This window comes from Nomascus leucogenys, chromosome 12 (genome assembly GCF_006542625.1).
Source record: "Nomascus leucogenys isolate Asia chromosome 12, Asia_NLE_v1, whole genome shotgun sequence".
NCBI lineage: Eukaryota > Metazoa > Chordata > Mammalia > Primates > Hylobatidae > Nomascus > Nomascus leucogenys.
In genome coordinates this window covers 50,385,585-50,411,934 of record NC_044392.1, presented here as the reverse complement: position 1 = coordinate 50,411,934, position 26,350 = coordinate 50,385,585, and the positions used below count along the sequence as shown (strand labels likewise).

Here is a 26,350-nt window from a genome sequence, read left to right as displayed (position 1 = left end):
CAGTGAGCCGAGATCGCGCCACTGCACTCCAGCCTGGGCGACAGAGCGAGACTCCGTCTCAAAAAAAAAAAAAAAAAGAAATGCACTAATTGAGAGAAGGTGGAAAATTAATAAAGTATTCAGGCTGAAGAAGTCTAGTGAGATCTGCAAGTGCCAGGGTAAAACAAGATGTCCTTTTTGAGGAACGTAATGATGAATAATGAGAAAATATGTGCCTGAAGTAATAAAGATATGTCATATTTTCTTCTAAAGGTTTTTAAGTTTGCCTTTTACATATAACTAAATGCAATTTTTAAATATCCTATTTTCCAGTATCTTATCGAATAGTTCATGCTTTTCCTGTGACCAACAATACTCACTGTGTTATAATTCAAGTTTCTGTAAATGTGTGATTTGCCTCTGGGCTCTCTAGGGGTATCTATGCCCGCATACCTACCCCGTTGTCATAAACCCTATAGCTTTATAATAAACCTTGATTGCTGATAAGGAAAATCTCTCTACCCTATTCTTTTTCTTCAGAATGTCTTCTTCTTCTTGTTTTTTTTTTTTTTTTTTTTATTGAGACAGGGTCTTGCTTTATCATCCAGCCTGGATTGCAGTGGTATGAAATGAACTCGGCTCACTGCAGCCTGAACCTTCCTGGCTTAAGAGATCCTCCCACCGCAGCCTCCCAAGTAGCTGGGATTACAGGTGCCCACCACCAGGCCCAGCTAATTTTTGTAGTTTTCGTAGAGATGGGGTTTTACCATGTTGTTCAGGCTGGTCTTGAACTCCTGACCTCAGGAGATCTGTCAGCCTCAACCTCCCAAAGTGCTAGGACTACAGGCGTGAGCCACCATGCCCAGCTTCTATTTTCTCTATCCTTGAGCCTTTGAGTTCCTACATATGTTTAAGAAAATTGATTTGTCAGTTCTCTCAAAAAATCCTGATGGGATTTTGGTGGAGTTGCATTGTATCCATAGATCAATCTGGGGAGAACTAGCTACTATGCTGAATCCACAAACATAATATATTCCTGCATTTACTTAAGCGTTCTTTAATGACTATCAGTAAAGTTTGGTAATTGTTTCCAAACTGGTCCTATTCAACTTTTGTTAAACTTATTTTTAAATATCTTACATATTTTTAATGCCATTGTAAATGATGCTTTTTAAAAAATTACATTTTCTTGTGTGTTGCTGGTATTTAGAAATATAATTGACTTATGTATCTTATCCAGCCACCTTGCTAAGCTCTAATTATCTCATATTTTTCTTTAGACTCATCTGCGGGCAATGACGTCTGTGAATAGTAAACTTTTGTTTTCTTCTTTTTCAATCCATTTTTTTTTTTCATCTTATCTTACTGCACTGGCTAGGACTTCCAGAATTATGTTACATAAAAGTTAATATAGTGAACATTTTTGTTTGGTTCCTGATTTTAAAAGGAAAATCTTTCAACTGTTGATCATTAAGTAGTAGGTTTGCTATAGTTTTTTTTTTTGTTTGCTATTTGGACAGGCTGTCACTCTGTCACCCAGGCTGGAAGACAGTGATGCTATCATGATTCACTGTAGCCTTGACCTCCGGGCTTCAAGTGATCATCCCACTTCAGCCTCCTGAGTAGCTGGAAGTACAGACATGCACCATCTTGCCTGGCTAATTTTTAAATTTTTTTAGAGAGACAGGTCTCACTATGTTGCCCGGGCTGGTCTCAAACTCCTAGCCTCAAGCAATCCTGCTGCCTCAGCCTCCCAAAATGCTGAGATTACAGGTATGAGCCACCAAACCCAGCCTATACATTTTTTATGGATACCCCCACTTATGCCTAGTGTTCCATTATTGGAACCCTAAGCATGTGGGAGTTATTTATGTCCTACTGCTCAAGGTCATCACCAAGGTCTGATTGCAAAAATTCAAAAAATTGCACCCTTGGGCATAAATGGGTTAAAGGAGCTCCTTTCTATCCCTATTTTGCTAAGAATATTAACATGGGTGTTTTATATTAGTATCTTTTTTTTCTTTTTTTTTTTAACCAGAGATGGGGTCTCACTATGTTGCTCAGGCTGGTCTCGAATTCCTGGACTCAGGCAATCCTCCTGTCTTGGCTAGTATTGTTTTATCAAATGCTTTTTCTGTAATCATTGAGGTAATTTTTTCATTTAATCTATATACTAAATGTCACTTACAGGTTTTCTCACGTAAACTACACTTGCATTTCTGGGAAAAACTCAGCTTGGTATTTGTGTCAATCAGGATTTATTTGCAGGAAATAGAAACTTTCTAGTTATTTAAAACAGAAGTAGGATTCTTAGTTACACATGACTGAAAAGCCCAACTTAAATGGGATTAAAGACTACAATGGAAAAATATGAATTTGCTAATTATAGGGCACAAGGTTTTATAGATGTTCAATAAATCAAGCTTGTTCATTGTATTATTCAAATATTCTATATCTTCACTGATTTTTGCCTAGTCAACCTATTAATACTTGAGAAGAATGTGTGTTCTATCTACCATAATGGTGGTTTATATCTATTTCTCTCTAGAGTTCTATTGCTTTCTTATTTATCTTAAGACTGTTTTATTAGATGCATATAATGTATTTATTTATTTATTTTATTTAGCAGGTACAAGTGCAGATTTCTCACATGCATATATCAATGTGATAAAGTCTGGACTTTCAGTGTACCCATGTAGGTACCTATAACTTAGAACTGTTATATCTTCCTACTGAATTGAACCCTTGATCATTATTTATTAATCCTCTCTATCCTTAATTATGCTTTCTGTGGCCAGGCACAGTGGTTCATGCCTGTAATCCCAGCATGGTGGGAGGCTGAGGCGGGCGGATCACCTGAGGTCAGGAGTTTGAGACCAGCCTGGCCAACATGGTGAAACCCCATCTCTACTAAAAATAAAAAATTAGCCGGATGCGGTGGCGCGCCTGTAGTCTCAGCTACTCAGGAGGCTGAGGCAGGAGAATCGCTTGAACCATGAGGAGGAGGTTGTAGTGAGCTGAGATCACACCACTGCACCCCAGGCTGGGTGACACAGTGAGACTCCGTCCCTCCCAAAAAAAAACATATATATATACACACACATATATATAATGCTTTTTGTATTTAGTTCTATTTTGTCTGATATTAATATAGCTCCTCAATTTCATTTTGGCTAGTCTTTACCAAATATGCCTTTTTCTATCCCTTTTATTTTCAACCTTTCCATGTCTTTAAATTTTAGGTGAATTTTTAAAAAATAGACTATAGCTAGATTGGGGCCAAGACCAAAGAATGGATGTTTGTCATTTTTTGTCTGCCCAACATCCAACTACCCTTCCTGTTTGGGGAAATCTTTTTTTTCTTTTTTTTTCTTTTGTGTGACGAAGTCTCTTTCTTTTGCCCAGGCTGGAGTGCAGAGACGTGATCTCAGCTCACTGCAACCTCCACCTTTCAGGTTCAAGTGATCTTCCTACCTCAGCATCCCAAGTATCTGGGATTATAGGTGCGCACCACTACGCCCAGCTAATGTTTGTATTTTTAGTAGAGATGGGCTTTCACTATGTTGACTAGGCTGGTCTTGAACTCCTGACCTCAAGTGATCCACCTGCCTCGACCTCCCAGTGTTGGGATTACAGGTGTGAGCCACTGCACCTGGCCATGAAGAAATCTTTCTTTACATGAATCTGTGAGAAACAATTCCCACTGCGGAGGCCTAGAGAAATCAAATATTCCCTCTTCCACCCTCTGGCAGCCAAGGTGTTAGTGCATGACTCAGCCTTGACTAGTCAGATGCTCTAGCCAAAGACTAGAATATTGAGTGACACAAAGATGACACAATTTATAATTCAGCCATGCCAGAGGCAGCAGTATCCAATGACAGTAGCAGCAGTGCTCGGCAACAGCAGTGTCCGGTGGTGGCAATGTCTAATGCCAGCATTGCCCTAACCAGACTTTTCCTGTGCTCTCCCTGGCTATGGTTCCTGATGGCTGGCTTCTCTTGATTTCTGTCTGTTTATAAGACTAGTTCTCTGAGAGCTATCTGAACTCTTTACACTAAATATATTTTCTGTTTAACGGAGAGTCCATTCCTGTTGCTTGCAAACAAGAATCCTCAACTGATATAAAAGTGTTCTTTTTTCCCCTGGAAAGGAGCAGGAGAGATCATAGGTAGGGGGAATATGTGAGGTTTGAATTTGCTGGAGCCATTCTTGATACCGTAAGGGAAGCCAAACTGGGGATTAAATCAACTTAGAAGAAAGGCAGGGTTAAGAAAAGCCATAGACACATAAAGGCAGAACCCTGATACTTTGAATCACTGGATTCAGCCATAGCTAAAGGTAGCCTCACTCTGGACTTTTGGGCCATATGAGTAAATAAATTCCATTTTATTTTTAAATCTCATGTGAGTGGGCTTTTCTGTCACTTGCAACCAAAAGCATCCTACCTGATACCTTTCTGTTCTGCCTGTGAAAAGGAATCCCTCACTTAATTCTGCAAATAGGCTTTCAGCTGCATTCTACTTCTCTTCTTTCTTTCCTAGTTGAACTTCTCATAAATGATTTAAAATCTTAGTGTCTTTATTTCCTCACTGCCCTTTGCTGCTTTATCCACTAAAATCTGGATTCCTTCTTTACTACTCTAACACTATTTCCTTTTAGATCACCAGTAGTCTCCTCCTGTCTTAATTCAGTGCCAACACCATATCCCCAAGTCATTCATTCATTCAACAAAGTTTTACATACCTACTCTAGAAACATATAGGGCTACATTCATTCATTGAACAAATATTTATTGAACATCTAATATATCCCAGACTTTTAGGATAAACAAATTCTATATGATCCCTACTCTCATAAAGGATTACAATTTTATCAGCCAGTACAGACTAAAGTAATATAATAAATTATAGTGAATATTACTGAAAGATCTCCCTAGAAAATTAATATTTAAGCAAAGCCTAGAAGTTGAATATAGAGGGAAGAGAATAACACAAAGAGAATGTTAAAGGAAAAGGCTTGAAGGCAAAGGGGAAGAGAGGGGCATGCAAAATTCATGGAACTGTGAGAAGCCTACCATTGCCAGGTCAGAAAGTACAAGGGACAGAGAGGTAAGAAATAAGGTTAGCATAAATTGTCAAGAGCCTTGGAGCCCCATTAAGACAGTGGGAAGCTGAAAACGGATTTTGATCAGATGACTGATCAATTTGCATTTATTAAAAATCACTTTGTGGTTTGGAGGGGAATAAGAGTGTTTTCAGGAAATCAGAGTGTATTTACAGGAGTCTGGCATTTGATGGCCTGGAGTACAGAGGTGGCTGGAAAGAAACAGAGAAGAAAATTTATGTGAGAAATATTTTGGAAATAGGCCCAAAATAATTTTTTTTTCTTTTTTTTGGAACAGGGTCTCACTGTCGCCCAGGCTGGAGTGCAGTGGCACAATATTGGCTCACTGCAATCTCTACTTCCCAGGCTCAAGTGATTCTCCAGCCTCAGCGTCCCAAGTAGCTGGGTCTTTAGGCATGAGCCACCACACCAGCTAACTTTTGTATGGTTTGTAGAAATGGGGTTTCTCCATGTTGCCTAGGCTGGTCTCGAACTCCTAAGCTCAAGCCATCCACCTGCCTCAGCCTCCCAAGTGCTGGGATTACAGGCATGAGCCACCACAGGCCAGCCTCCAAAAGGATATTAATAGATACAGGGAGTGAGAAATCGCTGCAATTTTGAATGCAAAAATGCATATGACCTTGTTCTGAAAGAGCACTGTAGAAAGGACAAGATACATAAACAATGTGATATATCTATAAATAATATATATATGCACCCAAAGGGTGGTACACATATTTACCAATATTTCCATACTTTTTAGCCATTGGGAGGAACTCTGGACCACTTTTCTCTCATCCTAGGTCTTAGGACAACTTCCTTGCAATTCTCTGGCAAGGTACAACTCTGTACCATAATGACCACAACTCATGATATTGTTTCACAGAGCAGTTTAGCTCTGCATCATCCCAATTAACTCTTTACCAAACAAGATTTTAGCTTTGCTTGTGTGTAACCAAAACACCCATTAAACCACTTTTCAAAACAAATCTATTGGCTTTTTTCTATTTAAGAGATGTGGTCTTGCTTTGTTGCCCATGCTAGCCTCAAACTCCTGGGCTCAAGCAATCCTCCCAAGAAGTTGGCACTGTAGATGTGGGTTGTTTTTTTTTTTTTTTTTTGTCTTTCTAGGATGATGTTCAGGGCACTTTCCCTCATGATGTGCTTTTTATAGGTTTCTCAGAAATTCCCCCATTAAGGTTATTTATCTGCAGATACCTCAGAGTCAATCTCCTTCTTCCGACTGGTCTTTACAATGCTGAGTCTAATATATTTACCTCTAGCCACATTCTGTTAAAGTAACTTCATCCTAAGTTGAATTCCACCTAAGAGGAAGTCCTCTTGGGTGGAATCTTCTTTTATATGACCCCAGACTTGACCCTATCTGTGGAGTCCGTATCTGGCCCTCAAGATTTAAAAAATCCCCCTTGCTGGCCGGGCGTGGTGGCTCACGCTTGTAATCCCAGCACGTTGGGAGGTCAAGGCGGGTGGATCACAAGGTCAAGAGATCGAGACCATCCTGGCCAACATGGCCAAACCCTGTCCCTACTAAAAATACAAAAATTAGCTGGGCGTGGTGGTGCCCGCCTGTAGTCCCAGCTACTCAGGAGACTGAGGCAGAAGAATTGCTCAAACCCGGGAAGCAGAGGTTGCAGTGAGCCGAGATCGTGCCACTGCACTTCAGCCTGGCCACAGAGCAAGACTCTGTCTCAAAAAAAAAAAAAAAAAAAAGAAAGAAAGAAAGGTGGGGCAGGGGGCCCTGGGCATGGTGGCTCACGCCTGTAATCCCAACACTTTGGGAAGCCCAGGCGGGTGGATCACGAGGTCAGGAGACCGAGACCATCCTGGCTAACATGGTGAAACCCTGTCTCTACTAAAAATACAAAAAAAAAATTAGCTGGGCGTGGTGGCGGGCGCCTGTAGTCCCAGCTACTCGGGTGGCTGAGGCAGGAGAATGGCATGAACCCGGGAGGCGGAGCCTGCAGTGAGCTGAGATCACGCCACTGCACTCCAGCCTGGGCAACAGAGCAAGACTCCGTCTCAAAAATAAATAAATAAATAAATAAATAATAAACTCCAAAAAGTCCAAGCATGGTGGCTCACACCTGTAATCCCAGTGCTTTGGGAGGGCTGAGTGAGAGGATCACTTGAGGCCAGAACTTCAGCCTGGGTAACATAGCAAGACCCTCATCTCTACACATTTTTTTTTTTTAATTTTAGCCAGGCATATTGGCATGTGCCTATAGTCCTAGCTACTTGGGAAGCTGAAGCAAGAGGATCACTTGTGCCCAGGAGTTCAAGGCTGCAGTGAGGCATAATTACACCACTACACTCCAGCCTGGGTAACACAGTGAGACTCTATCCCTATTTTAAAAAATTTAAAAATTAAAAAATTCCAAATAGATCAGGGATCTAAATGGAAAAGAATGAAAACATACAAATAGTAAAAAAAGAACATGGGTGCATTCTATAGACTGAATGTGGAGAAAATTTTTCTAATAATGACTCAAAATTCAGAGGTAATAAAAGAAAAAAATAAATTTCATTATGTTAAATAAAAATTTTTTGCATGGCAAAAATATGCACCACAAACAAAAACAAAACATGGCCTGATGCAGTGGCTCATGCCTGTAATCCCAACACTTTGGGAGGCCAAGATGGGCAGATTACTTGAGGTCAGGAGTTTGAGACCAGCCTGACCAACATGGTGAAACCTGTCTCTACTAAAAATACAAAACACCAGCCAGGTGTGATGGTGAGACGTGAAGCCATCTGGACTTCCTGGGTGGAGTGGGGACTTGGAGAACTTTTCTGTCTAGCTAAAGGATTGTAAACACACCAATCAGGGCTCTGTGTCTAGCTAAAGGTCTGTAAACGCACCCATCAGCACTCTGTAAAAACGGACCAATCAGCACTCTGTAAAATGGACCAATCGGTGCTCTGTAAAATGGACTAATCAGTAGGACATGGGCAGGGCCAAATAAGGTAATAAAAGCTGGCCATCTGAGCCAGCAGCAGCAACCTGCTGGGGTCGCCTTCCACGCTCTGGAGTGTCTGTTCTTTTGCTCTTCTCAATGAGTCTTGCTGCTGCTCAGTCTTTGGGTCTGCACTACCTTTATGAGCTATGACACTCACCGTGAAGGTCTGCAGCTTCACTCCTGAAGTCAGTGAGACCACGAACTCACCGAGAGGGACGAACAACTCCGGTCATGCCACCTTTAAGAGCTGTAACACTCACTGCGAAGGTCTGTGGCTTCACTCCTGAAGTCAAGCAAGACCACGAACCCACTGGAAGGAAGAAACTCCAGACACATCTGAACAGTGGAAGGAACAAACTGTGGACACACGATCTTTAAGAACTGTAACACTCACCGTGAGTGTCTGCAGCTTTCAGCCTTGAAGTCAGTGAGACCAAGAACCCACTGGAAGGAGCCAATTCTGGACACAATGGTAGGCATCTGTAATCCCAGCTACTTGGGAAGCTGAGGCTGGAGAATCACTTGAACCTGGGAGGTGGAGGTTACAGTGAGCTGAGATTGCTCCACTGCATTCCAGCCTGGGCCACAGAGCAAGACTTTCTCAAAAAAAAAAAAAAAAAAAAAAAAACCTGACGAATAGTGAGAAAATATTTGCAACATACATTATATATGAAGGGGTAATATCCCTAGTGTGTAAACAATATTTAAAAATCGAGGGGAGAAGCAGACCACACATTCAATAGAAAAAGAGACAAAATGCATGAACAGACAAATTACATAAAATATATAACTGTTAAGAAAACAATTCCAGGCTGGGCATGGTGGCTCACGCCTGTAATCTAAAGTGGGAGGATCACTTAAGTCCAGGAGTTCGAGACCAGCGTGGGCAAAATTGTGAGATCTTGTCTCTATATAAAAATAGATTAGCTGGACATGGTGGCATGCACCTGTAGTCCCAGCTCCTTGGGAGGCTGAGGCAGGAGGATCCCTTGAGCCAGGAGGTTGAGGCTGCAGTGAGCCATGATCATGCCACTGCACTCCAGCCTGGGTGACAGAATGAGACCCTGTCTCAGAAAAACACAAAAAGAATGAAAACAATCCCATTTAAGATAACAAAAGAATAAAATAGGAATACATTTAACAAAAGCAATGCAAAATGTATTCTTTGAAAGCTACAAAACATTGTTGAAAGAAATTGAAAAGACCTAAGCAAATGGAAAGATATCCCATGTTCACGGATCAGAAGACTTAATATTGTTAAGATGCCAATACTTTCCAAATTGCTCTACAGATTTAAGACGCACAATCTGTATCAGAATCCCATCTGATTTATTTATAAAAACTGACAAGCCGATTCTGAAATTCATACGGAAACTCAGAGACCCTGAATAACCAAACACTCTTGAAAATGAAGAAAGGTGGGGTGCTCACATGTCGTGATTTCAAAACACTACAAAGCTACAGTAATCAAGACAGTGCGATATTGGTGTAAGGTTAGATATACAGATAAACAGAATAGAATTGAGAGTCTAGAAATGTATCTATGACCAAGCAATTTTCAACCAGGGTGTCAAGAACATTCAATGCGGCTGGGAGTGGTGGCTCACGCTTGTAATCCCAGCACTTTGGGAGGCCGAGGCGGGCACATCATGAGGTCAGGAGATCAAGACCATCGTGGCTAACACAGTGAAACCGTGTCTCTACCTAAAATACAAAAAAAAATTAGCTGGGCATGGTGGCGGGCACCTGTAGTCCCAGCTACTTGAGAGGCTGAGGCAGGAGAATGGCGTGAACCTGGGAGGTGGAGCTTGCAGTGAGCCAAGATTGCACCACTGCACTCCAGCCTGGGCGACAGAGTGAGATTCCATCCAAAAAAAAAAAAAAAATTCAATGGGGAAATAGGAGTCTTTTTAATAAATAATGCTAGAGGCTGAGCACGGTGGCTCACTCCCATAATCCCAGCACTTTGGGAGGCCGAGGTGGGTGGATCACGAGGTCAGGAGATCGAGACCATCCTGGCTGACACGATGAAACCTCGTCTCTATTAAAAATACAAAAAATTAGCTGGGCATGGTGGTGGGCACCTGTAGTCCCAGCTACTCAGAAGGCTGAAGCAGGAGAATGTGTGAATCCGGGAGGTGGAGCATGAAGTGAGCCAAGATCGCACCACTGCACTCCAGCCTGGGCAACAGCGAGACTCCGCATCAAATAAATAAATAAATAAAGCTAGGAAAACTGGGTATCTACATACAAAAAAAATGAAGTTGGACCCTTACCTCATCCTGTATACAAAAATTGACTCGAAATGGAATAAAGACCTAAATTTAAGAGACAAAGCTATTCAACATAAAACTCTTAGAAGAAAACATAGGGGTAAAACATTGTTACTTTGGATTTGGCAGTGGATTTTTAGATGTGACACCAAAAGCACAAGCAACCAAAGGAAAAATAGACAAATACTTTTGTGCTTTAAAGGACACTATCAAGAAAGTAAAAAGACTGCCCACAGAGTGGGAGGAAATTTTTACAAATCTTTTGGTTATTTGGTCTCTTTATTATTATTATAAGATAATAAAAAGAGAAAGAGATATGCAAATGGGTCAGATCTCATGGCTCATATCAGTAATCTTAGCACCTTGGGAGGCTGAGGAAGGAGTTCAAGATGAGCCTAGGCAACATGGTGAAATCCTGTCAAAAAAATTTTTTTAATTAGCCAGGTGTGGTAGCACACACCTGTAGTCCAGCTATTCCAGAGGCTATGGTGGGAGGATCGCTTGAGCCCAGGGAGGTTGAGGCTGCGGTGAACCATGATCATGCCACTGCACTCCAGCCTGTGTGACAGAGTGAGACCCTGTATTTAAAAAAAAAAATAGGGATATGTAAATGGTAACTCTGTATCTAATCATTTGAGAGACTACAAAACCATTTTCCAAAGTGGTTGCACCATTTTACGTTTCCACCAGCAGTGGATGAGGATTCTGATTTCTCTACATCATCATCAACATTTATCTGATAGGTATGAAGCGATGTAGATATGAAGCATGGCAGGTGTGAGGCGTAGTAGGTGTGAAGCAACGTTTTGTAGTTCCTCAAATGGTTAAACATAGAGTTACTATGTGACCTAGTAATTTCACTCTTAGGTGTATTACCCAAGATGAATGAAAACATATATCCACACAAAAACTTCATGTTCATAGCAGCATTACTCATAATAGTCAAAAAGTGGAAACAACCCAAATGTACATAAACTGATGAGTCAATAAACAAATTGTGATATATACATACAATGGAATGTTACAGAGCTATAAAAAGAAAACAAGTGGCTGGGCGCGGTGGCTCACGCCTGTAATCCCAGCACTTTGGGAGGCCGAGACGGGCGGATCACGAGGTCAGGAGATCGAGACCATCCTGGCTAACACGGTGAAACCCCGTCTCTACTAAAAATACAAAAAAAAATTAGCCGGGCGCGGTGGCAGGCGCCTGTAGTCCCAGCTACTCGGGAGGCTGAGGCAGGAGAATGGCGTGAACCCAGGAGGTGGAGCTTGCAGTGAGCCGAGATTGTGCCACTGCACTCCAGCCCGGGCGACAGAGCAAGACTCCGTCCCAAAAAAAAAAAAAAAAAAAAAAAAGAAAACAAGTATTGATACATTTTACAACACAATAAACCATAAAAATATGCTAAGTGAAAGAAGCCAGTCACAAAATATACATATGTTGATATGGTTTGGCTCTGTGTCCCCACCCAAATCTTATGTTGAACTGTGATCTCAAGTGTTGGAGGTGATTGCATCATGGGGGTGGTGTCTAATGGTTTAGCACCATCTTCCTAGTCTCATGATAATTCTCATGAGATCCGGATAAAAGTGTGTAACACCTCACCCTTCACTGTCTCTCTCCTGCTCCACCATGGTCAGACCTGCTTTCTTCCCCTTCACTTTCCACTGTGATTGTAAGTTTCCGGAGGCCTCCCAGCCATGCTTCCTGTTCAGCCTGCACAACTGTGAGTCAATTAAATCTCTTTTCCTCATAAATTGCCCAGTCTCAGGTAGTTCTTTATAGCAGTGTGAGAACAGACTAATACATATGTGTGTGTATATATATGTGTGTCTGTGTGTGTGCACACACACGTACATATACATATATTAAATATGTATACAGGTCCAGGCATGGTGGCTCACACCTGTAATCCTAGCACTTCTGGAGGCTGAGGCTGACAGATCACGAGGTCAAGAGATCGAGACCATCCTGGCCAACATGGTGAAACCCCATCTCTACTAAAAATACAAAAATTAGCCAGGCATGGTGGCGTGCACCTGTAGTACCAGCTACTCAGGAGGCTGAGGCAGGAGAATTGCTTGAGCCCAGGAGGCAGAGGTTGCACTGAGCCAAGATCGCGCTACTGCACTCCAGCCTGGCAACAGAGCAAGACTCTGTCTCCAAAAAATAAAAAATTAAAAATAAGGCCAGGCACAGTGGCTCATGCCTGGTACTTTGGGAGGCCGAGGCGAGCAGATCACAAGGTCCGGAGATCAAGACCATTCTGGCTAACACGGTGAAACCCTGTCTCTACTAAAAATACAAAAAAATTAGCCGGGCGTAGTGGTGGGTGCCTGTAGTCCCAGCTACTCGGGAGGCTGAGGCAGGAGAATGGCGTGAACCCGGGAGGCGGAGCTTGCAGTGAGCCGAGATCATGCCACTGCACTCCAGCCTGGGCGACAGAGTGAGACTCCGCCTCAAAAAAAAAAAAAAAAAAAGTATACGTATATATGTATGTGTATATGTAAAAAGAATTATCCCATTTGTAAAATCCAGAATGAGAAATTTAGATAGACAGACAGAAAGTAGATTAGTGGTTGCTTGGGGGAGTAACATGAGGTGATAGTTAAGAAAAAAGTTGATTGTGGTAATGGTTGCACATTTCTGTGAATGTACTAAAAACCATTAAATTGGTAAACTTTCAAGGAGTGAATTGTATAGTATATGAATTATATCTCAATAAAGCTGTTACCAAAAAAAAAGATATAACAGTGGCTCCTATATACAGGAAGAGATCTTCCATATCACTCATAATAATAAAAGAAATGCAAATTAAGACTATGCCATTTGGGCCGGGCGGGGTGGCTCAAGTCTATAATCCCAACACTTTGGGAGGCCAAGGTGGGCGAATCATGAGGTCACGAGTTCGAGACCAGCCTGACCAACAAGGTGAAACCCTGTCTCTACTAAAAATACAAAAATTAGTTGGGCTTAGTGGCATGGGCCTGTAATCCCAGCTACTCAGGAGGCTGAGGCAGGAGAATTGCTTGAACCCAGGAGGCGGGGGTTGCAGTGAGCTGAGATCGAGCCACTCCACTCCAGCCTGGGCCACAGAGTGAGACTATGTCAAAACAAACAAAACAAAACAAAAACCTACACCAGTATACAATGTCTTATCCATCAGATTGACAAAGATTATAAATTATGACAGACAATACATTCTGTTGGAAAAGCTGTGGAGAAACTGGCATTCTTATTAATTGCTGATGGGAATTCAAAATCATACAACCATTGTGGAGGATAATTTAGCAATATCTACTAAAACTGCAAATTAATTAATCTTTTGACCCAAAATTCCCACTTATAGGAATTTACCCTGATGATACACTTTCATAGAAAACTACATGTACACAGGAAGATAGACTGGGCCAGGGCCAGTGGCTCATGTCTGTAATCTCAGCACTTTTGGAAGCCAAGGTGAGAGGATCACTTGAGCGCATAAGTTTGAGACCAGCGTGGGCAACATAATGAAACCCTGTCTCTACAAAAACTACAAAACTTAGCCAGGTGTGGTGACATGTGCCTGTAATCCCAGCTCCTTGGGAGATGGAGGTGGGAGGATCGCTTGAGCCCAGGAAATCTAGACTGCAGTGGGCCATGATCGCACCACTGCACTCCAGCCTGGGCAACAGAATGAGACCCTGTCTCAAAAATTAAAAAAGAAAAAAAGTAATATACACTGTAACATTATTTATAATTGCAAATATTGAAAAGAATTAAATGTCTGTATGAAAAGAGTGGTTATCCACACAATAGAGTGCGATTCTGCAGATGTAAAAAAAAAAAAGGCCAGACGTGGTGGCTCACACCTGTAATCCCAGCACTTTGGGAGGCCGAGGCGGGCGGATTACCTGAGATCAAGAGTTCAAGATTAGCCTGGCCAACATGGTGAAACTCCATCTCTACTAAAAATACAAAAATTTGGCTGGGCATGGTGGCTCATGCCTGTAATCCCAGCACTTTGGGAGGCAGAGGCAGGCAGATCACAAGGTCAGGATATTGAGACCATCCTGGATAACATGGTGAAACCCCATCTCTACTAAAAATATTTTTAAAAAACATTAACCAGGCGTGGTGGTGGGCGCCTGTAGTCCCAGCTACTTGGGAGTCTGAGGCAGGAGAATGGCATGAACCCAGGAGGTGGAGCTTGCAGTGAGCTGAGATTGCACCACTGCACTTAAGCCTGGGCAACAGAGTGAGACTCTGCCTAAAAAAAAAAAAAAAAAATGTGCTGGGCATGGTGGCACACGCCTGTCATCCCAGCTACTCGGGAGGCTAAGGCAGGAGAATTGCTGGAGCCCGGGAGACAGAGGTTGCAGTAAGCCAAGATGGTGCCACTGCATTCCAGCCTGGCCGACGGAAATGAATGAGATTCATCACCTGTAGGAGGTAGGTAGGAATGGGGTGGAAAGGATGAGATGTGGGTGAAATGGAATGGAAAGAATGGTCGGGAAGCGGGTGATACTTCTTTGAGTGTAATTTTTGTATAGTTCTGGTAACTATGTTAATATTTCACATAATCAAAAAAATAAAATAAATGCAATAATAGTAGGGGCAAAAACTCTAAAAATGGAATATAAACAAGACAAAATGACAAAAAAGCAGACCATTATGTCCCATAAACTGCAGGGAACATATATCAAGCTTGAAGAGAAAAGCAGTCACCTTTGGTATTTTCCCTCTGTACACCTTTCTCCTACAGAGTACAGACGGAAAATATCAACATTCCAGCAACTTTCCCCAAGAAAACCTATTGCCTCTTTACTCTCAACCCTTTTTATCCCCTCAAGGTGAATACTGAACTAAATATTTCAAAAATTGTCTAGCTACTTGCTCTGCAATGCCTGGTTATCAGATCCCTCTTTGGAACATAGGGTTCCTGCTATCTATTGTTTTATTTTGGCCTAAATTTATAGCACAGCTGTAATTGAAACAGAAATAGTCTCCTTTTAATAACCTGATGCGTCTGTTCTGCCAATCCTTATGTTTTGTTTTGAAAATCTGATCATTCTGTCACAATGACATATTTTATTAAAAATCACCCTTCTGCCGGGCGCAGTGGCTCACGCCTGTAATCCCAGCACTTTGGGAGGCCGAGACGGGCAGATCATGAGGTCAGGAGATCGAGACCATCCTGGCTAACACGGTGAAACCCCGTCTCTACTAAAAAATACAAAAAATTAGCCGGGCGAGGTGGCAGGCGCCTGTAGTCCCAGCTACTTGGGAGGCTGAGGCAGGAGAATGGCGTGAATCCTGGGTGCGGGGCCTGCTGTGAGCCGAGATCCTGCCACTCACTGCACTCCAACCTGGGTGACAGAGCGAGACTCCGTCTCAAAAAAAAAAAAAAAAAATCACCCTTCTGTTAAGTGATGGGGCTTTTTCTTCTCTTTTTATTGAGGGGTGGGGGTTGTGTATACAATTTTATAAGTACTTTTGTGCATGATCTGTCCCTCCCTCTTCCCACCCCTGCAGTCCTCTTAAGAGAGGCCAACAGCCTTTCCCTGCCTTGGATTCTTAAGTGTTCCTGTTTGTCTTAACCTAGCCCTGGCCAGATGTTCTCTTTGATTTTTAACTTTTTTTTAAATTAAAAGATACCAGTATGAGATGAAAAAATAAAATAAAATAAAAAATAAAAATAAAAATCACCCTCTGGCCAGACGTGGTGGCTCACGCCTGTAATCCCAGCACTTTGGGAGGCTGAGGCAGGTGGGTCACGAGGTCAGGAGTTCAAGACCAGCCTGGCCAACATAGTGACACCGCGTCTCTACTAAAAATACAAAAAATTTGCTGGGATGGTGGTGGGTGCCTGTAATCCCAGCTACTCGGGAGGCTGAGGCAGGAGAATCACTTGAACCTGGGAGGCAGAGGTTGCAGTGAGCAGAGATTGCACCATTGCACTCCAGCCTGGGCAACAGTGTGAAACTCTGTCTCAAAAAAAAAAAAAAAAAAAAATTGCCTTTATGGAGAGAGTGGGATGTCCGGCTTCAGAGTGGTAGCCTACATTGCACCAGTGATGAAAAAGAGAATTAAATATGGGTGATGTTGAGAAAGGCAAGAAGATTTTTGTTCAGAAGTGTGCCCAGTGTCACACCGTGGAAAAGGGAGGCAAGCACAAGACTGCCTCCCTTTTCTCCATGGCCTAATCTCCTAATCTCCATGGTCTCTTCAGGCAGAAGACAGGTCAGGCTGTTGGATTCTCTTACACAGATGCCAATAAGAACAAAGGCATCATCTGGGGAGAGGATACACTGATGGAGTATTTGGAAAATCCCAAGAAGTACATCCCTGAAACAAAAATGGTCTTTGCCGGCATTAAAAAGAAGGCAGAAAAGGCCAACTTGACAGCTTATCTCAAAAAAGCTATTAATGAGTAATAATTGACCACTGCCTTATTTATTACAAAACAAATGTCTCATGAATTTTTTATGTGTACCATACTTTAATAGAGCTTATACACCAGAATTCAGATCATGAATGACTGACAGAATATTTTGTCGGACAGTCCTGATTTAAAACTAAGACTGGCTTGTGGTTAAATGAATATGTTCAGTTTTTGAATTTTAATAGTAATTCCAATTCAGTAAATGCTATCACTGTTTACCTCTTCTAAAGATATGATTAGACTTTGTTAGTAATGTTAAACTTTTCACAAAGATGGTGAGTACCATCTTAAAACTTACTGGAGATTGGTTTTATATTTAGATTTATATAACTGGTTATGTGAATATATGTAAATACTGGAGAAATTCCTTCACTGTCTCAGAACCAAGCAAGATTCACCTGTGTTTTGTGTCCATAAAGGCAAGGGTTGAAGATAAATAAGGTAGTGATGTCTACTTTATATTTTTGGCCTTAACTATGCCAATCTAATTAGAATTCCCTGTATTTAAAATGGTTCCTTTTACTTATTGAAAGGCATTTTAGTGTGTTTTATGTGTAATATCAAAGATTATTTAACACTTCTCACATTTTATAGATGATCTATAAGGTCACATGCTTTTAAAATAGTAGCAAGTTAAACTTCACTCTTGAATGCTTGTCAAACTAAGTTATAATTTAGAATTGTCTTTAAACAGCCATTCAGAAATATAAAACTGTAGAACTGCTATGTATTTTTGATTGGGAGTGATGCTTCTGCCAACTTAAAAGGATTAAAGTAGAGGAGATTTACACAAATTTTAAAATTATGTGTGATCATAAGACTTAAGATAATTAAAAAGAAAACCACACACACACACACACACACACACATAAATCACCCTTCATGAGGAACTTGCAAAATCTGCCCATTCTTTTTTTTTTTTTTTTTTTTTTAGGCTGAGTCTCATTCTGTTACCCAGGCTGGAGTGCAATGGTGCAATTTTGGCTCACTGCAACTTCTCCTGCATCAGCCTCCCAAGTAGCTGGGACTACAGGCACATGCCACGATGCCCAGCTAGTTTTCGTATTTTTAGTAGAGACGGGGTTTCACCATGTTGGCCAGGCTGGTCTCGAACTCCTGACCTCAGGTGATCCCCCCAACCTCGGCCTCCCAAAGTGCTGGGATTATAGGCGTGAGCCATGGCACCCAGCTTTATCTGCCCATTCCATCTGCACATCTGGGAGGAGTCCAGGGGGTGGCATGAAAACCCAGTGTAAAACATACGAGTGCAACTTACCCTGTTGCCCCAGAATTGTGGTCAAGTCTTATTGAAGGCACAATACCACTTACAATCTAAAGAAAGCTGCAACAATTGGAGCCAGAACCTCTTCCAAATCTCACGAGAAGAAGGCATAGTCAATCGTATCTCCACCAACTCCCACCCCTTGTCCCACCACAGTATATATAAAGAATGAGGCCAGGCGCAGTGGCTCACGCCTGTAATCCCAGCACTTTGGGAGGCCGAGACGGGCAGATCACGAGGTCAGGAGATGGAGACCATCCTGGCTAACACGGTGAAACCCCGTCTTTACTAAAAATACAAAAACTAGCTGGGCATGGTGGCAGGCACCTGTAGTCCCAGCTGCTCGGGAGGCTGAGGCAGGAGAATGGCGTGAACCCGGGAGGCGGAGCTTGCAGTGAGCCGAGATCGCATCATTGCACTCCAGCCTGGGCGACAAAGTGAGACTCTATCTCAAAAAAAAAAAAAAAAAAAAAAAAAAAAAAAAAGGATGAACTGGGGCTGGGTGTAGTGGCTCATGCCTGTAATCCCAGCACTTTGGGAAGCTGAGGTGGGCAGAGGGTTGCTTGAGCCCAGGAGTTTGAAACCAGCCTGAGCATCATAGTAAGGCCTCGTCTCTACAAAAAATTTAAAAATTAGCCAAGCATGGTGGTGGGCACCTGTAGTCACAGCTATCCAGGAGGCTGAGGCAGGAGGATCACTTGAGCCCAGGAGGTTGAGGCTGCATTGAGCTATGACCATGCCACTGCACTCCAGCCTGGGTGACAGTGAGACCCTGTCTCAAAAACAACAACAACAAAAAGAATGAACTGGGAGGGCAACTGGGAATTCTCATTATTGGCATTATGGGATGTACAAAATTTGTAATGAGGAGCAAAGATAAAAGTACTTCCCCTTCCTCCCAAAGCCAAAGATGAGGGCATGCCAAGAGAGACATTGGTACAATTGGTGACACCAGCAAGGAGAGACTAACAACATTTCATTCCCTAGATAGATGCTTTAAGCTGTAGAACCTGCCAACCCACTCTGGTCAGGTTGGAGTAAAGCATGGTGTGAGTTTTTAACCTGTGCAAACATACAAAATCATGTCAATTTCTTGGCTAGAGAGTTCTGAAAGCGGAAGGCCCACGGGAATAATCTGTGCTGGCAGGGTTTATAGGTACCTTGGTGGAGTATGCCTAGGAAGAAAATGTGGCAATCCCCCCAACCCATCAGAGTCTGGCAACTCCCCTTGAAGGACTTCAGGTGTCTCCGAAGGAGCAGGAGCAGGAGCAGTGGGAGGTGCCAGGAGACCACTGTACCAAGCCATGGGATATCCAACCTGAGTTTAGGTTGGGAGAATAGAGGATAAGCAGCACCATTTGAAGGGGTCTTCAATGACAGAAAAGTCCAGAATGAAAATAAACGCTACTCAAAAACTTACAAACATCCTTCACTCTGAAACCATCAGATCTAACCAGAGTAAGACCAGGTCACCTACTCACAGTTGGCCACAGCTGATTCATTAAATAAACACTTCACATTTTCCCCTTCCTTTCTTCCTGATCCTGTACAATGCAGAAGAAGAAGCCTGAAAAGGGAGAAGAGCTATAGAACTCTGAATCCTCTATAAGATTAGGAATTTAAAACTGAACTAAGGTTTTACAAAAACCAGCTTTATTAAGATACAATTCACATACAATTCAACCATTTCAAATGTACAATTCAATGGTTTTTAGCACATTCACAGAAATGTTTAACCATTACCACAATTGTAGAACATTTTTATCACCTCCAAAAGAAAACCTGTATCATTTAACTTTCACCCCTCATCCCCCACCTCCAGCTCTAAGCAACCACTAATCTGTCTGTATAGATTTCTCTGTTCTAGACTTACATGTGAATGGAATTATACAATATGCTGGGGGAGTTTGTGACTTGTTTCTTTCACTCAGCTTAATGCTTTAAGGTTCATCCAAGTAGTATGTACTTCCTTTTTACGGCCAATAATAGTCTACTGTGTAGACATACCACACTTTGCTTATCCATTTATAAGCTGATGGACATTTGGGTTGTTTCTACCTTTTGGCTATGATGAATAATGTTGCTACGAACATTCTTGTATAAGTTTTTGTGTGGTCACATGTTTTCATTTCTCCTGGGGACAGCCATAGGAGTGGAATTGCTGGGTCATATGGTGGCTTTTTTTTTTTTTTTTTTTTTTTTTTAGACAGTGTCTCACTCTGTCACTCAGGCTGGAGTGTAGTGGTGTGATCAAAGCTCACTGCAGCCTCCCAGGCTCAGGTGATCCTCCCACCTCCGCCCTCCAAGTAGCTGGGATTACAGGTGTGTGCCATCACATCCAGCTAATTTTTGTATTTTCTGTAGAAAGGAAGGTTTGCCATGTTGCCCAGGCTGGTATTGAACTCCTGGGCTAAAGTGATCCTCCACCCACCTTGGCTGCCCAAAGTGCTGGGATTATAGGCGTGAGCCTCCATACCTGGCCGGTAACTCTTATGTTTAATAATTTTAGGAACTTCCAGACTGTTTTCCAAAGTAACTTCGCCACTTTACATTCCCACCAACAGTCAATGAGGGTTTCAATTACTTTATACCCTCGCCAACACTTAATCTGACTTGATTCTAGTCATCCTAGTGGGTGTGAAGTGGTATCTCAAAGTTTTGATTTCCATTTCCCTGATGACTAATTATGTTGACCATTTAAAAAATGTGTTTATTGGCCATTTGCATATCTTCCTTATGCAGAAAAAGTAATTTCTATTCAGATCCTTTGCCTAATTTTTAATTGAGTTGTTTGTCTTTTCATTGTTTCATTGTAACTTTGGTTACCAGGTCTCTCTCTGCCACCCAGGTTGGAGTACAGTGGTGCGATCATAGCTCACTATAACCCTGAACTCCTGGGCTCAAAGGATCCTTCTGCCTTAGCCTCTCCAGTAGCTAGGACCACACACACATGCCACACATCTGGCTAATTAAAAAAAAAAAATTAAGAAACAAGGTATCTTCTTACTACCCAGGCTGGTCTCAAACTCCTGACCTCAAGTGATCCTCCCACCTCATCCTCCCAAAGTGCTGGTCAGGCATAAGCCACTGTGCCCAGCCCATTTTCTTGATAATAATCTTCTTAAAGTAAAAAAGTTGGCTGGGCGCAGTGGGTCACGCCTGTAATCCCAGCACTTTGGGAGGCCACGGCAGGCAGATCACCTGAGGTCAGGAGTTCGAGACCAGCCTGGCCAACATGGTGAAACCCGACTCTACTAAAAATACAAAAGTTAGCCGGGCATGGTGGGGGCATCTATAATCCCAGCTACTCGGGAGGCTGAGGCAGGAGAATCACTTGAACCTGGGAGGCAGAGGTTGCAGTGAGCCAAGATCACGCCATTGCACTCCAGCCTGGGTGACAGAGCAAGACTCCTTCTCAGAAAAAAAAAAAAAAAAAAGTACAAAAGTGTTGGCCAGGCACTTGTCTTGGCCAAGACATGAGACTTGGCCAGGCTCATGTCTACAATCCTAACACTTTGGGAGGCTAAGGAGGGCAGATCTCTTGAGCCCAGGAGTTTGAGACCAGCCTGGGCAGCATAGTGAAACTCCATCTCTACCAAAACAAAGAAACAAAAAACTTAGCCGGGCATGATGACGTGCACCTGTAGTCCCAGCTACTCGGAAGGTTGAGATGGGAGGATCAATTTAACCTAGGAGGTCGAGGCTGCAGTGACCCCAGACAGCACCATAGCACTCCAGCCTGGGTGACAAAGTGAGACCCTGTCTCAAAGAAAAAAGTTTTAAATTTTGATGAAGTCCAGTTTCTCTCTTTTTTGTTGCTCGTGAATTTGCTGTCATATCTAAGAATCCTTACATTTAGATCTTTGATCCATTTTAAGTTTATCTTTGTATGTGGTGTGAAATTGTTACCAAAACACCCGGAGTTCGGTCTAGGTCCTGCTGCTCACCACACAGAAAGATGATCAATACCTGCTACTGAGATGACAGGTATTGCCAAAGAAGAAGGCTTTACTCAGGTGCTGCAGCAGAGGAGACCGGAACTCAGTCACAAATCCATCTCCCTGACCAACTAAAATTAGAGGTTTATATAGCAAGGAAGAAATGTAACAATGTGTAGGAAAACAGGAACTCAGGAGGCCAAGAAAGCACTTGTGACCAATGAGGGGTCTTGCACTTCATTGTCAGGATGGGATGATCTGGTTGAGTTTCAGTTCCTTGATACTTTTTTTGAGAGGCCTGGTGGTCCTTTCCTGAAGAAGGAACTCAACATAAAACAAATGTAAGTTTTAAGCTTTAAGACCAGAAGGTCAATTTCTTTTTCTTTTTTCTGTTTTTTTTTTTTTTTTTTTTTTTTGAGACAGGGTCTCCATCTGTCGCCCAGGCTGGAGTGCAGTGGCATGATCTCAGCTCACTGCAACCTCTGCCTCCTGGGTTCAAGCAATTTTCCTGCCTTAGCCTCCTGAGTAGCTGGGATTACAGGTGTGTGCTACCACACCCAACTAATTTTTATATTTTTAGTAGACATGGGGTTTTGCCATGTTGGCCAGGCTGGTCTCAAACTCCTGACCTCAGGTGATCTGCCCTCCTCGGCCTCCCAAAATGCTGGTATTATAGGCATGAGCCACCACACCCGGCAAGAAGGGTCAATTTCTGTTGAAACAAAAAAAACTATGGGACTACTGGGTCCATTTCAAAATAAAGGTCTAACTTAATTCTTTTGTATGTGGCTATCCAGTTGTCCCAACACCATTTGTTTTCTTTCCTCACTGAATGTTCTTGGTACCCTAGTTAAAAATTACTTGGTCATAGATACATGGGTTTTTTTCTGGACTCTCAATTTTTTTTTTTTTTTTTTTTTTTGAGACGGAGTCTCGCTCTGTCGCCCAGGCTCGAGTGCAGTAGCATGCTCTTGGCTCACTGCAACCTTTGCCTCCTGGTTTCAAGTGATTCTGCTGCCTCAGCCTCCCAAGTAGCTGGGGCTACAGGCATGCATCACCGCGCCTGGCTAAGTTTCGTATTTATTTATTTATTTATTTTTGAGAAGGAGTCTCACTCTGTCGCCCAGGCTGGAGTGCAGTGGCGTGATCTTGGCGCACTGCAAGCTCTGCCAGCCGGGTTCACACCATTCTCCTGCCTCAGTCTCCAGAGTAGCTGGTACTACAGGTGCCCACCACCACACCCAGCTAATTTTTGTATTTTTAGTGGAGACGGGGTTTTACTGTGTTAGCCAGGATGATCTCTATCTCCTGACCTCATAATCCACCTGCCTCGGCCTCCCAAAGTGCTGGGATTACAGGCCTGAGCCATCGTGCCTGGCCATAATTTTTGTATTTTTTTTTTTTTTCAGTAGAGACAGGGTTTCATTATGTTGGCCAGGCTGGTATTAAACTCCTGACCTCAAGTGATCCTCCTGCCTTGGCCTCCCAAAGCGCTGGGATTACAGGTGTGAGCCACCGTGCCCGGCCCTGGACTCTCAATTCTATTCCATTGATTTGTATGTCTATCTTTGTACCAGTACCATAGTTTTGATTACTGTAGCTTTGTAGTGAGTTTTTGAAATTGGGAATTATGAGTCCTCTTACTTTTTCTTTTTCAGAATTTTCTTGGTGGAGTAAGGTTTTGTTTTGTTTTTTCCTATTTTCCTTATGTAAATTTTTTTTTTTTTTTGAGATTGGGTCTCACTCTGTTGCGCAGGCTAGAGTGCAATGACTCGGTCTCGGCTTACTGCAACCTCCGCTTCCTGAGTTCAAGCAATTCTGCCTCAACCTCCCGAGTAGCTGGGATTACAGGTGCCTGCCACCACACCTGGCTAATTTTTGTATTTTTAGTAGAGACGGGGTTTCACCATGTTGTCCAGGCTGTTCTCGAACTCCTGACCTCAGGTGATCTACCTGCCTTAGCCTCACAAAGTGCTGGGATTACAGGCGTGAGCCACCACGCCCGGCCTGTAAGTTTTAATAATTGAAATTGATCACTTTCTGGGATATACCTGATTTTTCATGAAGATATGAGAATGACAGCACAATTAAATGTAGTGATCAGAAAAAATAAAACAATTTCATGTTCATAGCCAGTGAGTTATACAACAACTAGGTACAATAAGTACTCCTGGAATTTGAAGTAATCTTAGAGGAGGATTTTGACTTAACACAGAAATCAGATGTTTAAGACAGTTTTACCTGGATCTTAGGGGACAAGGCAGGCCCATCTGATTTCTAGGTTATATACATTTGCTCACGTTCTGCCTTGGAGTAATTCTTAGGATATTTTATACTTGTGTGTATGTGTGTATCTTGTCAGTCATCTATATTAACTTTATCAGTTTTGTAACTGCTTCTTAAGTAAATCTTGCTGATATTTTTTCAGCCTTGGTCCCTTTTTGGTTTTTCACAGCGTTATTAAGAAAACACATACACACACAAACCAATAAGCCTGTTTTATCCTCCTTTGTCTAGGAATATGACAAATCTGAAGCTATACCTGAGGAAGTAGCTGGAGCTGGACAACAGTAACGAGGTGCAAGTCCCCATGGAAGATTCAAGCCTGTCCAGCGGTGTTGATGTGGACAAAGGCTTTGCCATTGCCTTTGTTGTTCTTCTGTTTCTGTTCCTAATAGTGATGATTTTTCGGTGTGCCAAGCTGGTGAAGAATCCCTACAAGGCCAGCTCCACAACCACAGAACCATCTCTGAGCTGAAGTATAATAAAACCTGGTAGACTCCCTCAAGCAAGAGATTTGAAATCCGTTACACACACTTTATATTATTTCACCTCCCTGTTTCTCAGCCTTCTCATTCTTGCATTCCACAATGAGATGAAACATAAGCCAGTTTGTATTGTTCCTGTTCAGGGAAATGGCTACTAAAGTGAGACAGAGGTTGAATTTATTGGCTAGAATGAGGTCATGGATTTTAATTCTTCAGTGCCTAAAGTGCTTAGGATGGGACAGTGGGCCATAATTTTATGATGTAATGTAACATAATGTCATCATGCTTGGTAAGGTCCACCTGAAACTAGAAGCTCACCTAGAGGTGGCAGACTTGAATGATCCCTTTAGTTATGCAAATGTAGGCTCAGCAGAAACCAAATGTCCTATAAGAAGAGTGTAACCAGATTGTTTTAGTGTGTGAAGTTTTATAAAATCTGCTGTTCTTAAGTGGGCAGAACTCTCTGGTAGAAGGGGACTAATTTGCTGTGGGTGAATTCCTTAATCTCTCTAATCCCAAATTTCCTCATCTATAAAATAATATGTAGAGGTTTGAATGAGGGCCCCAGAAAAGATATATCCATGTCCTAACCCCTGGAATGTGTCCTTATTTGGAAAAATGGTCTTTGCAAATATAATTAAGAATCTCAAGATAAATTCATCCTGAATTATCTAGGTGAGTCTTAAATCCAATGACTCCCGTAGAGATTCTGGTACCAGTATGGTCTTACTAATACCTTGATTTTGGACTTCCGGCCTTCAGAACTGTGAGAAAATAAATTTCTGTTGTTTTAAGGCACGCAGTGTGGTAACTTGTTATGGCAGTCATAGGAAATTAATACATAATATATGATGATGCAGATGATGGTCATGATTCTGATCATCATCCCAGCGATCTTTTTTTCTTTTTGAGACAGGGTTTTACTCTGTCGCCCAGGCTGGAGGGCAGTGATGTGATTCCGGCTCACTGCAACCTCTGCCTCCTGGGTTCAAGCAATTCTCCTGCATCAGCCTCCAGAGTAGCTGGAATTACAGGCACCCGCCACCATGCCTGGCTAATTTTTGTATTTTTAGTAGAGACAGGGTTCCACCATGTTGGCCAAGCTGGTCTCGAACTCCTGACGTCAAGTGATCCACCCACCTCAGCCTCCCAAAGTGCTGGGATTATAGACGTGAGCCACTGCGCCCAGCCCCCAGGGATCTTTTAAGAGCAAAGGGAAGAAAATCCTAGCCCCTACTCTCCAAAGTCTGAAGTTAGGGGACTTTGATAGAGTGGTGTGGTTTATGAGCCAACTGGCAGGGAAGCTTTTAAGAGAATTCACTAGAAAGAAAGGGAGCACCTAAATTGCTGAAAAAGACTCAATGTGGGTGTGGCTGAAGAGGATTGGTTTTAGTACAGCAGTTGACGGAGAATCAAAGCCCTCACATCCAGCCACGATGGCCTAATATTCTAGTCAACAGTAACCTAGCATATGAGTATGAACTGAGAGCCATAACGTTGGAATCTAACTGGGAGGGCATCACTTGGAAGCTTATGCAGTGACTTGGACCAGCAAGCAGTCACTTCAGTGGAGACATGTATCCATGGGACCAAGCTGGACTGGG

The 26,350-nt window shown here is 42.5% G+C and overlaps 1 long non-coding RNA gene and 1 pseudogene across 1 annotated transcript in view; both read left to right on the top strand.

Moving 5' to 3' along the window:
- Positions 1-24,762, top strand: part of LOC101175772 — a 29,826-nt gene extending 5,064 nt beyond the window's left edge. Inside the window, exon 2 of the long non-coding RNA XR_179123.2 lies at positions 24,496-24,762. This is a non-coding gene — a long non-coding RNA (uncharacterized LOC101175772). The remainder of the gene's footprint in view (positions 1-24,495) is intronic.
- On the top strand, positions 16,409-16,750 carry LOC100581006 (annotated as a pseudogene).
- Positions 24,763-26,350: the final 1,588 nt, after the last annotated feature.